Here is a 14,124-nt window from a genome sequence, read left to right on the forward strand (position 1 = left end):
TCTGGTTGGCCGATCGGTTTTTTATGATGGTATATAAGCAAAATTTTCAAACGTTGAGCCACTTTTGCATGCATCTCTTCTCTCCAGAATTCTGAGTTTCTCCTCTTCTCTCTATAATCCTCCTTCTTCTCTCTAAAAATCCTCACTTTATCCTTCTTCTGATCATCATCTAGGCTGTGTGTGAGTTCTTCCTTGGTGGCAAGAAGTTCTCTTCCATCAATCTAGTTGTTGTGTGAAGTGGGTAAGTAAACTCATTCGTTCTTTTTAAGTTTCAGTATTTTCTGGAACATGCAAGCACTGTTCAGCTTGCATGTGTTCTTCATCTATCTTTTTTTGAACCTGTTTCTGTTTTAATCCTCTGGTTGGTCCCTTTTCACCGATCGGAATTGTAGTGGGTTGCTTTAGAAGTGGGATTTGGTTAGTTAAAGTTGTGGAAGCTTAGGAAGTGTCTCGTTTATTCAAGGCAAGGGAAGCTAGTGATTTAATTATATTTTTCTGTGTTTGAAGTTGATGTGTGAACGTTTGCATGTATGAATGATGGTATGTTTGATTGAATTGTATTCAAATTTTGTGTTTGGCCGAGACTTGTGAACTGGATTGGAGTTCCTATTGTAGAACGTTCGGTCAGTCTGGGTGAGAGAAGAGAGTGTCGGAAAATGTGAGTGGTGAGCAGTGTGTAATAGGTTTAAAATAACTTAGAAATCACGTTTGGAGGGTTAGAAATTAAGAAAAATATCTTGTTTTGGTTTAAGAAGTGTTATTCAGAGATTTGTTTTGTTGACCGTTCGGCTGTGTTACGTACTCAGTCATTAACTGGGTTCGGTCTATTAGCAATATTATCTATTTATGTCCGTTTGGTCTAATCGCAGAGTTATAATATTAAACTAGTGTTCGGTCTGGATAGAGTATCCAAAAATCTCTAAGTACTCAGTCTAGTATAATATTCGGTATAAGTTTTTAAGAGTTTTCAGTGTAAGTTATGAGTGTGTGGTTTAAACTCTTTGGGTTGGGCTAAGTGTCTAATAGTTGGTTTCTATGGTGGTCGGTCAATAATATCGTTCGGTCATTTTCTTCTATTTTTTCTGTTATGAACCGTTCAGTTTTCTCGGTTGGGTAACTGTGAAGGTGTTCGGTCTCCAAAGTTCACATGTTCTCTTTATTCTGTGAATGGAAATATAAATGATGAATGATAGATTGTGGTGAAAATGAGAAGGTTGAACTTTTGAATACCGTGGAAGAGAATTCCAAGGCAGAATGTCTCGTGTATGGTTATTGATTTGTAAAGTATGAATATGGATATGCTAAGCTGACGTTCATCCTGAAATTCTATGAGTATCATTCTCACATAGAGAGAGGTATATCAGTTGTGAGAATAGCAGGAGGTCCTACCACCTCAGGGAGCCAAGGTAGGTATTATGGGATTAACCTTGGGTAGTAGCTTGATTGGTGTCAGCTGTTACACTACTACAAGTGCAAGGACGACTGTAGCTACATATTCATACAATCCGGATGGTCAAGTCATAGTGTTCGGTTTATATATATTTATATGAATTATGATGTTTTGGTTGTATGTGATGAATTGTATTCATTGTTGTATGATGTACCGTTCGGTTTCATATGGATTGAACTTGCATGAAATGCATATATGTGTTTATAATTAAATTACAATAGCTTACCCTATTTTCTTGTTCTGTCTTGTCTTGTCCGTTCGGTTTTCTTTTCCCCTGCGATGATCATCCTATGGATGTGAGCAGAAGGTGACGAGTGTTCGGTAGAGCAAGTGTTGGAAGGCGAAGATCCTGTCGCTTAAGTTATGACCGCTCGATCATCAGTTGTGTATAGTTTTAGATTGGGTCGTTCGGTCGATAGGTTTAGTATTCCTTTTGTAAACCGATCGGTTTATACAGGCTGTTGTATCATCGTTCGGTTTATGGTTATATTTTGGTATTAGACTTATGTTACTTTGTAAAGTTTTTAAGTTTTGTGGTTATTTTGGATAATTGTAATGTTAAATACTTTACTAACTCTGGTTGAACTGATCTATCTTATTATTATATGTGATTAATCTATGATATAATATTATGCTATATTTTGGGATGTTACACTATATAAACCTCAAACTTTAAAATTCTGAAGGCATTTTGTGAAAAATTATGTATAATTTTAAAGAGAAAACAATTATATATATATATATATATATAAATATTATAATAAGAAAAAAACTCTTTTTTTATTATTAATAATTATATTATAAAAAGGTAAAAAAATTTAAGAGGGGTTTTCGAAAATAGAGGTTGTTGCAAAAACCCTTACATTTTCAACAGGTATTCTCTTATATTTCTGGTTTTTGATTTTTGGGTTGTGAAAATAGGAGTGTCATACGTGGTGAAATTGTGAAAAGAGAAGAGTTGTGATAAAAACCTCTTCATGTAAGAGAAACTAAACATTTATTTTAAATTTTAAAAGGAGATGCTCCTAATATTTTCGTAAAGTTCATTTTGATTAAATTGTGAATTGTATTGAGTTGGAGATGTGTATATATTAATTTTGATAAATGATAGAGTAAAGACATAATTGAAATATTTTATTGTATGGAATGATGCTCAAAACTGGAACTATATTGACAAACTATGTAATGTCTAATGATGTGAATGGTGATATATGATGAGATTTTTGACTTGAATCTAGCATTAACATATATGAAGAAAGTGATTCATAGTGTAAATGATAGGTTGTGTTTTGTATTATAGAATGAGAGCAAGTACAATGATAAAAAACTATTATGTTAAGCTGAGGTTGGTTCTTTTGATACTTCTTATGATAAAAAGGTGATTTAGAATTTGTGAAGAAGAATGAAAATTTAGAGGTGAAATTGTATCATAAAGAATAATGGGGACAATATTTAGTATGATATTCTTGAAGAAAGAAACAACTTCATTTGTTTAGATTTTTTCTATTGTGTGCATCTTGATGGCATGTAGTTTTGAGTGTTAGGTATTATAGATTTTGTGAAATTTTATTTGTATCTTTTAGGCGAAGTTTGTGTCACATTAACTATTCTTAAAGAAGAATACTATTGTTTAGCTATTGAAAGGGGATTATGACATAAACAACTTTTCAAGCTTTTGCTTTATTTTATTTTTTTTGTGTGAAGTAAATGTCATTGTGAAGGAACACCGTAAGATGTATAACCACAAAATATAAGGTAGTTACATCCACACCACCCATACACCCACACACACTCGCATACTTCTTTTTGAAATTACAAAACACTTGTGTCAAATTTTAATATGTTCTTGTGGAATCAACCGTATCATGTGAAGTCGCTTTGTATTTTCACAAATTCTTTATTATCTATTATTCGTTTTCTAAGTTTTCTTTGTCCACTATAAAATAATGTCTCTAGAAGATTCTTTAAAGATTAAGTCACGACTTAGTCGGAGATTCTGATCAAAAATTTAAATTAAATCTAAAAAAGTGAAAGTTAAATTATGATTATAATAAGATTTATAGGTTTACCTCGTTGGCTATGGTACTCACTCAAATAAGCCATAGTTATGGACTCATTCATCCAAAGATCCAATGAAAAACTTACTTGTGAGAAACTAGAATGATTTTTTAGTTAAGTTATTCAATGAAAGAATGTCCTTAACAGGCATGACGAGAGTCTGGTAGGATACGTGATATCCTTGTTTATTTAGCAATGTTGTTATGAAAGAAGATGTAGTCTTTCATGTTGAAAGCATAATTCCTAGCATTCGATATTTGGTTTTTGACTATATGATTCATTCATGAAGCATTCACTACTTTATTGAGTGCAAACTAATACATGATATTATGGCTTTGTCTTAAGTAATCCAAAAGATGTAGTTGACAGAACCGAAGAGTCTTCGATCATATATAATACAAAATAATATTTTAAAAAATAATTTCAATAATAAGTGTATAATTAGAAAGTGAAAATTAGAAATTCTTTAAATAATTGAATAATAAGATGGAAACTTGAAAGCTGAAAAGTTAAAAATAATTCTTAACAATATAATAATGTATTATAATACGTAATAATATTTAATAATATAATAACACAATAGTTTTAATATAATGATAACAATAAAATATGATATAAATGATAAATAAATAATTGAATAATAAATACGTAATTTTGTATTATTTAATTTAATTGTATTGTCAACCAAAAATCAATTATTAAATTTTTTATATTATTTACAATTTATCATTTCAAAATAAATACGATAAATAAAAGTTAAAAATATAAATTTACGCTAAAACATCACTATAAGAAATTTATGAGATGAGTTCATTATACGTGTAACTTTAATATTTTTATAAAGTCTTTCATGATCCATCTTTTTTAATTTTAGATAATTTATTATTGGGTTAAATATGTTTTTCATCCCTTAAGTATTACACGATTTTGGTTTTAGTCCCTACTCGAAACTTTGATGGGTTTTAGTCTTCATAGTTTTGACACTCTTACTATTAGTCCTTAAAGTTGTATGTGGTTAACTTTTGTTTGACGTGGCTAATGGCCCACGTGTTATGCCACCTGACTACTTTTAATTGACGTGACAGTAAAGGTGTGGTGGTCGGTCGACCTGGTGGGTGGTCGGCCACTCGGTCTGGTGGTCGGCATGGTGGTCTTTGCCCATAACCGTTTGGTCTTTTCCCAACACTGTTCGGTCTTTTCCCAACACCGTTCGGTCTTTCATATATTGCACTCCACCCGTCACCATAACCGTTCGGTCTTTGTCCAACACCGTTCGGTCTTTGCCCAACACCGTTCGGTCTTTCATATATTAAACTCCACCCGTCACCATAACTGTTCGGTCTTTGCCCAACATCGTTCGGTCTTTTATATAGTCTGCTTCTATTGCATTGTTTTGTTGATTGTAATAGAACCCACCAGGCCCACCGACCACCACACCTTTACTGCCACGTCAATTAAAAGTAGTCAGGGAAGGTGGCATCACACGTGGGCTGGTCGTTAGCCACATCTACTAAAAGTTAACGCCGTCCAATTTTAAGGACTAATAGTAAGAGTTTCAAAACTACGAGGACTAAAAACTATCAAAGTTTCGAGTAGGGACTAAAACAAAAATTGTGTGATACTTAAGGGACGAAAAACATATTTAACCCTTTATTATTTAACTTCTACATTGTTCATATTTTTTATTATTAGAGAGTCATGTACTTACACTTTTCTAACCATGTTTTACGTAAAATTAAATTTGAATTCTTAATTTTAACTCAATATTTTAATATTTATTTGAAATAACTTTATACAACACATTTTATTAAAAAAGTATATAAATAAGTTAAATAAATTTTCATCATAAAAACAATCAAAATATTATTATTCAATTTTATAAAATAAAATACTTAAATTAAATTTTAGTTATACTTTTATAAACTCAAAAATAATACATATTGGACTTTATATGGTCGAGCGACCGTAACACGTATGCGGGAATATCATACTCGGACAAGATATGACGAAGACCATTTGGTCGGCATGATTAGAGATCGAATGGACGGTTCCATCAGTAAAGAACTCCTTAAGAGACATTGCAAATCAGGATTAAGGGTAAGTATTGATTTGTGTATAAATGGGCCGAGATTGGGTCGTGATTAGGGTTTCACTAATCTTAGGCTCATCTCAAAAACTATAAATAGAGGTCAAAGGTAAGAGGTAGGTGATCTCTGAATTTAAGACTTTGCTCTAACTCCCATTCGGATTAATTACTGACTTAAACATCGGAGTACCTTTGGTAGGTACCCCCGATCGGTTTCGAGAGCGGACGAAGGAAGACTTGGACTTAGAACGAACCTAGGGACGTAAACAACTAAGGAGAAAGTGTGAAGGTGTGTTTTTTGGAGTTGATTGACCCTACACCCGAAACACATATAGTTTAATTTTTAAAATCCTATTGCACGGTAAAATAATAGTTTAAATACTAGTCTGAAACAATTGAGGCAAGAATAACATATATGCTTTCCCAACTTCAATCTGAGTGTGGCATTTTACCTAGAATAATGTACAAGAATAAGAACCAACATCCACACTCTTCGAATTTCCAACATCTTTTAGAGGTTCACTACATGTTATGTTTTACACTTTCTCCACATTCAATAAGCAATTGCATAATGTTTCACAACTATCATGAAATTTATTTATTTTTTTAAAGCGAGGATTGCATTTGTGAGGAAAATTGTATGTACATCTTTTTTGGGGTTTCTTTGGTCTATATTGAAATTTGTTGGTGAGAAGGGACTTTAAGACTTATGTAATCAACAAACTCGGAGGAACTTGTATTTTAATATCATGCCTCCTTGTTATAAAACAAACAGAGGGTTATTCTTTTAGAGAAGTAACTCTATATTATGTCTAACAATTATTTTGCATGGTGTTTCCCACACACATACATAATAAATTGGCTTATTCTTAGTGGATGTAAAACGTTCAACACATGATATTATATTAAGAAATAGACTTTAAATTTAACTTAATTATACAAAATCAACATGTAAGGTGAAGTTTGCACCCATTTATATACTTTAAATTGATTTTATCTCTAGTCGATACAAGACTTCCAACAATAATGACAAAAAACATTCAACACATGATATTATATTAAGAAGTAGACTTTAAATTTAACTTAATTATACAAAATCAGCATGTAAGGTGAAGTTTCCACTCATTTATATATTCTAAATTGATTTTATTTCTAGTCGATACAAGACTTCCAACAATAATGACAAAAAAATATGAGTGGATATTTAAAATATGTTGTATTCATATTTATGTTGTGATGATGTTTCGGGCAATTCTTCTCTAGTGCTTAGCTCTTTGCCATGACATGAGGATTTTTTTTCCAATATATTGAGTTTTGTTTGCCTTTTCCTTACATGTGGTGTGTGCAAGACAAAGAAAAAGGAAAGTAAAGATATATTAGATACTATAAAACATAAATTATTGTTTACTATGATCATGCATTTATCTTATAGCATTATTGATCGAATTTATTTGAACCATTTTTATACTCCTTGCACATGTATTACTGGATGTTGTTTCATTGTTCCACATGGTTTCTTCTCTCTCTCTATAACCAAATAGTCAAACACAATAATTCTTGATGGAATTGAGGTTAGTTTGTTCCTCTTGTTCCTCTAAGTTTCTCATATATGAATGTAAAACGATAGGTTGATATATTTTCTTCTCCTTTATTAGTATATCTTATTGATGCAAGCTTTTAGAAATTTCTATCCTGTTAGTGATGATTTTGTAACATTAGATTTAAGGTTTAAGGTTTAGACAAGATCGTCTAAGCAAACCTTGTTTTGAAGTTTAATAGAATATTTAAATGAAATAGCATTTAATTGCCTAGGATAAAAGATAAGAAGCGTTAGATGATACACCTTAAGTGTCTAACTAGAATAGCGTCTAATGAATGTTTAACCATCTAGGATAAACACTAAATGCTATAAGGAATTCTAACGGAGTATCTAATATGAACAACGTCTAACGAAAGTTTAGATCAGCGCTAAATGCTATAACTTTAATATCCTAAACGACATAATGTTACTAAAACAGACTGTGTTAAACGATAGTATACGTATTATGCCTAAAATCTTATGATTGTTTAACGCTTCAAAGCATGTACATTCTAGCACTTCTTTATCTGTAGTGTTGTGCTCTCTTTTTCTGTGCAAATCTCAACCTTTATTCAAAAGCCTACTTAGCATCAAAATAATGTTAACAGATAGGAAAATATTAAAGAAATGTTTCCTTCATTGTTTTTTGCCTATACTTTTCATACACATAACATAGTTGCTTTGTCAAGACACAACATAGCTTCTGACTCAGTACCATAAAGGCTACACACTTAGAAGAAAGTCAAAGGTCTGAGTTACAAATCTTTTTTCGAAGAAGTTTATATAAAGAGGATTGCATGAAGAGATGACAACAACAAGAATTATATTATTGCAATACACTCACACTACTTCTCTCTTTAAGCTTTGTCTCTTAGACTTGGCTTTGAAAAGAAAAGTTCTTTTACAAGTTTTTAGAATATATTGTATTGATTTCAAATCCTCTTTAATAGATTTATACATTTTGTTCTTGTAATCTTTCAAAATACCTTGTGTTTGTATTCAAAAGTGAAGTAAAAGACTTGTAAGGTTAACTCAGTGAAGTTAGACTGTCTAGTCAGATAGACTAATGATACTAGGTGTGGTTATACTCGTCTAACCAGTGAGTTAGTTGTACACTAAGAGTGGTTAAACTCGTTTTTAATCATTCATGATTAGTGGAACCCTTTAAAGGAATTTAAGGGAGAATTGAACGTAGCTCGGTTTGGAGCGAACTAGTATAAAGACAATTGTGTCTTATTGCTTTTGTTTTTCAAAGGTTTTTCATTAAACGATGCTTTATAAACTTAAGTGTTTAACAACTATTGCAGACCGTCTAACCCCTACAAAGAAAATTAAACACTGATTTGCAAAAAGTTTAAAACTTTATTCAAACCCCCATTTCTAGAGTTTTTCCTGTGTTACAGAAATCATACAAGTTTACATTACACGAGAGGAAGCATAAAAGGAAGAATGAAAGTCAAGTTGAGGACTCTAATGACAATGTCTTTGTCTCGTCAATAATCTTATGCTAACTTGACACACATCTTAGTGTCTGTTTGGTTGTGGTTGCACGTTACCAACACTTAAACCATGTTTCAGCTTAAGCAATAATTCATAAGTTTTGTATAATATTTCTTGCTTGATGATGTGAAAATTTGGCCAAAATTGAGTCATGAGCTATTCATGTTAAGATATTATTCAACTTCATGGCAGATTAAAAGTGGCTAAAAATTGATACATGGGAGATTGAGTCATGACTATTGATGGTTATTCACTCACGTAAATGTAAAGACTAATTTTGAACATAGAAAGGTAGTTTTATTCTTTCTTATATCTTGAACACTCCTTGGTATGTATGAATCATGATTTTGTTTTGTTGAGAACCTTGCATCATATTTAAACTTGCATTTGACTTGTACCTTTTAAAACACATTGCCATTTTAGGAAGTAAGGATAATTGTTTCGTTTTTCTATTTAACTTAATTACTTTACTAAAACTTACTCATTAGCAAATGGTTTTCATGAATTATTTTTATATTTAAAAGTACCTATATGATGTAAAACTAGAGGGAATATTTTGATAGTAAGTTTGTAGACGAACATTAATACTCAAGAAAAATGCTCAAGAAAAATGAGAAGAGGTTACCTAATAAGATCTAAATTAGATTTTTATAATTTAAAACTCCATAAAACTCTTACAGATAGAAAAACTCTTACAAATAGAAATCTCATTTTCTTTTAGAATATATATGTCTTATTCTTATAAGATGAATTAAGCAATATCCTATGAATTTTACATTAATTCTCACTGAATATCCTTTAATACCCTTTAATTTGCATTTAATTAAAAGATAGAACATTATATCATTCTATGTTTCTTCCATGATAACATTATTTTATTACCTTTTATTGGTGTTAAGTTTTGTGAATAAAATAAACTTCTCTGTAGCTTTTATCTTGTTTAATCCTCAATTTCATCTTGTTTTTGCATTATTTGTATTTTAGTTGTTTTATGATTATTTTTCTCTAATATCTAGTTTGAGTGTATGAAATAAGTCAGTAAGAAGCAATTCTAGTGAAGGAAAACAAGTTGAAACTCAAGGAGACATGATTGAACAACAAAGAGTGATTTTTAGACAAATACTCATGCCGAGGGGCACTAGAATCGCACCCAAAACATGAAGAAATGACTCACCTATAATGTTATATAGCTACAAACCGCCCTTGAATGACCAAAAAACCACTATTAGGTGTTAGGCTGAGTTGTTGGGCTCATTAGCTGCTCGCTGAATGAAAATGATAACCTAAACCTACAGTATTCGAGTCGCTAGGTGAAAATATGGCTTGCCGAATGAGTTAAATGTTATAAAGCATCGATTTATACGTCTCATTGGGCGAGAATGAAGTCGTTAGACGAGTTTGTCAGCCCTAATACTCAAAAGTGGATATTTAATCATGTTTTTGCGAGGGTTTTGGGGATTCCTCGTTTTTACACAAATAAAATCACCTAGGGTGTTTGAGAGAGACTCTTGGAGATCGTTTGAAGTGTTGAGAAGCTATTCCTCTCCTCCTTTATCCATGGTGGTTTCCTCCTTTTGGGGTTCAAGATGAAGATAGGTTGTAGAATGGAGGTGAAAATGTGAAGGAGAGACGTGATTGGAGCTTGGAGTAGTTGCCAGGTGCCTTGGGAAAGGAACTTCATCTTCTTTATGGTTTCAATTTCTTCTTTATTTCTTCAATTTGTAAACCCTAGGTTCTCTACCATGGAGAGTTATTTCTATTTATTGATATTAGATGTAAAATACTGAATTCTTGTGTAAAATTGTGTTGTTAATATATATATATATATATATATATATATATATATATATATATATATGTGTGTGTGTGTGTGTGTGTGTGTTTTCCAATTCAAGTTAGTATTTGATTTTCATGTTTAATGCTTTATGTGGATTGTTCTCATGCTTGATTTATGATTATTAAAGTGTTGGGAACTATCTTTAGAATTTAGGCTTGAAATTAAATGTCTAATGGATGTTTGTATATAGGAATAAAACTTGTTTCTTTAGTAATCATAAACTCTTGAAATTAATGCATGATTTCACTTGTTGAAGATTTAAGGGATTGACACTTGATGAGTAATCATAAGCTTAAATATTCTAGGAATAAGATTTGAGTATGTTGGTGAGCTAATTTTGACTTGAATATGGAATTGAAATGTTTGTGGATGCATGAGAATAAAGTGGATGAAATATAATATTGACAATTGTAAATATACTAAATTTATTGTTGCAACCAATTATTTGATAAAAAAAATTCCATTGTGTTTTTGTGAACTTTGTGGTCTAATTGAGTTATTGAGTACGAAAGTTACCGAGTGTTGTACAAGTCTATTAGGGAATAAAAATATTTATCACTTTTTACGTGCGACCAATACATTTGTCGTGTAATTGGTTTTTCATTAAGAGTGTATTCATTCTCAAATGTTATGAGGACATTTCTTACCACGAAAATACAAGATCAAAGATCATCCTTTTATTTTAATTCATAACTAAAATTTGTGCACACATTTTCATTGATTGAGACAAAATAATAAGTTTCTGTAACATATCATTAAAATTCTTCCTTGAATTGTTGAAGAGACAAAAAAAATATTGCATAAAAACACAATCTTTATTATTACATTTTCTTTCCTCTTTGTTGGCCACTTTTTTTTTGTTATTTCTACTTTTCTCCTTTCTTTTATATTTTTTTAGATTTCTTTTTTCTCTACAATGTCTTATTTTCTCTATTCCTCTTCAATTTATTTCTATCTCAACTCCTTCTCTTTAATTTCTTTCTCTTCACTAATTTTCCTTTCTATATGTTTACTTTTTTCTCCATCTCTATCATCACAATTTCAACATGCTTTTTCTAATATTCATCACATATTTTTTCTTTATCTATGTACCTTTGTTTTTTTTTCTTTTTCTCTCCTCAAAATTCTCTTTCAATTCCCTTTTCATTTCTGTAAAAAACTCATCAACAAATCATTTATGATCGACATTGCGTTGAGAAACACTTTTAGCATAAATACCTACCATAAGTAAAAAAATACAAATAAATTAAAACCATATACTCAATGAATATTAAAAGTTGAAGCTTTGATATCAATTATTGAGAAATTGGGAGAAGGTTCTAACATTTCATTTAGAAGAAGATATTGACGTCACACTACAAAAAAAAATGAGGAGATGAGTGAGAAATCATGAGAATGATAACTACAAATTACCCATTAACTCACATTTAATTTTTATCATATGAATAATTATTTATTTGTCATATTTTATTAAAAGATAAAATATACAAACAAAACTCAAAAATTTGTTTGAGATAGTCTCATTGATGAGAACTCAGGAGGACCATTTTGATTTTTGATATTTACTTTGAAGAAAAATATTGACACTATCTTCAATAAAGATGATGAGAAAGTGAGTTATAAATTATAAAGTTGGATTGGTCTATGTGAATATATTAATAAGATCAAAATTGATTCTTATATCTTATAATTCCTACAAATTTTCTATCAAAATTTATATAACTTATATTACAAAGTAATTTTTTCATAAAATAAATGAGAAATTTTACATTAATTTCTTAATAAATAGGTTTAACACCCACTAATTTACATTTAATATCTCTTATATGAATATTTAATTTTTATATTTAATTAAAAGATAAAATTTACAATGAAAATTCCAAAAACTCCTCGAAATCTTATCACTACACCTCAGATTTTAGAAAAACCAACTAAGAATTAACTCTATTATTATCATATTCTTAAAACTGAGGGAAATTAAATGAAATTTAAAAAAGGTGCATGTTAATTAAGTTCCTTGTATGCGCTATAAAAGTAAGTTTATATTTCTTTTAAATGTGAATATCATACTAAGGATTATTTAAGATATAGAGTACGAATAGAAATATAGAGAAAGAAGACTTGATAGTTTGGCTTAAACTTTCAACCGCGGAGAATAGAGAAAACAATTTAGAAGAAGATTAAATTCTAGGTTTAATAGGTTCGGAGGTCCCTGTATTCGTGGGTTCGTTTCAATTGGGTCCTCCAATTTTGAAAGTGATCAATTTGGTCCTTAATTTAACAAAATTGAGTCAATAATACCCTTTCCGTTAAATGCAATGAACATCATTAACTTTTTAAACATGTGGTATGTTGAAGCATCCTTCAAATAAAACTGTGTCACCTGCAAATAAAAGCATGTCTCAACATGTCACATGTTTAAAAAGTTAACGCCGTCCATTATATTTAACGGAAATGGTATTATTGACTCAATTTTGTTAAATTAGGGACCAAATTGATCACTTCCAAAATTGGAGGACCCAATTGAAACGAACCCACAAATATAAAGACCTCCGAACCTATTAAACCTAAATTCTATTGACTGAAAATGGTTGTCAGAGAAAAAGATGAGATATTTTTGTTTTTACCTTTTTAACATCTGTGAGGAAAATCTATTTACCTGTAGTTTTATTTATTATTTAAATTTTAAAAATGGTATTTTTTTTTACTATTTTCAGATATCTTAATTTTAAAAATCAAAACCAACATAAAAATAACATTTTAAATAAACATTGGGGCCCACCTATTGGTCACATATATGCATCTTATTAGCCATTAATGTCTCGTGTCACCAAACGAGGACTATGATAGAACTAAAACAATAACTGTCGGTGTAGGGTTTTAGATATTACCGTACCTTTATTAGTCTTTTAACAAAAACATTATTATATTTTTATTTAATTTCACATTCAAATAAATAATTCATACAATAATTTCTTTAAGTATCTTCTGTATCAAATTTTCAATAATCAGTTAATTGAATCATATGGTTGCACTTACTAAATTATTTATTAATTTTCTCAATTTTGAAAAATATTTTAAAAGTTACTTATTTTAAATAGAGAAAATAAAAAAAAATAGCATTTTCAAGTTATCAAATAATGTATTAAATTATGGATAAATTATTCTGCATATCTCTCTCTTTCATTTTTAATTATTAGAGTTTTATGTAAATTATGTTGTTCTTCTTATGTTATATTTTAAACTCTTTTTAATCAAATTTAATGTAAAATAAAAATAACCTTATTTTGAATGTGTCAATTGATATAACTTTAAATCATAAAATAACATAAATAGTTCAATGGTTCAAAATAAGGAGCGTAATAAAAATATTAAAATAAATTTATCATCTATTAATATCCTTTTTAAAATTATTTAAAAATAATAAATACACATAGTAAATAATATAATGATTAAAATGAACAAGATACTTTAAAAAATCTAAATGGTAATAAAGTAAAATAAAAATTTTATATATCACCATAGTTGTCTTATTTAAAAGAATAATAAAATTAAGAAATCTCTAGTATGTATAAAAAGATAAAAGTAATAAACACTATTTAGAAGAAGATAGA

The sequence above is a fragment of the Vigna angularis genome, chromosome 6 (genome assembly GCF_016808095.1).
Source record: "Vigna angularis cultivar LongXiaoDou No.4 chromosome 6, ASM1680809v1, whole genome shotgun sequence".
In the NCBI taxonomy this organism is placed as follows: domain Eukaryota; kingdom Viridiplantae; phylum Streptophyta; class Magnoliopsida; order Fabales; family Fabaceae; genus Vigna; species Vigna angularis.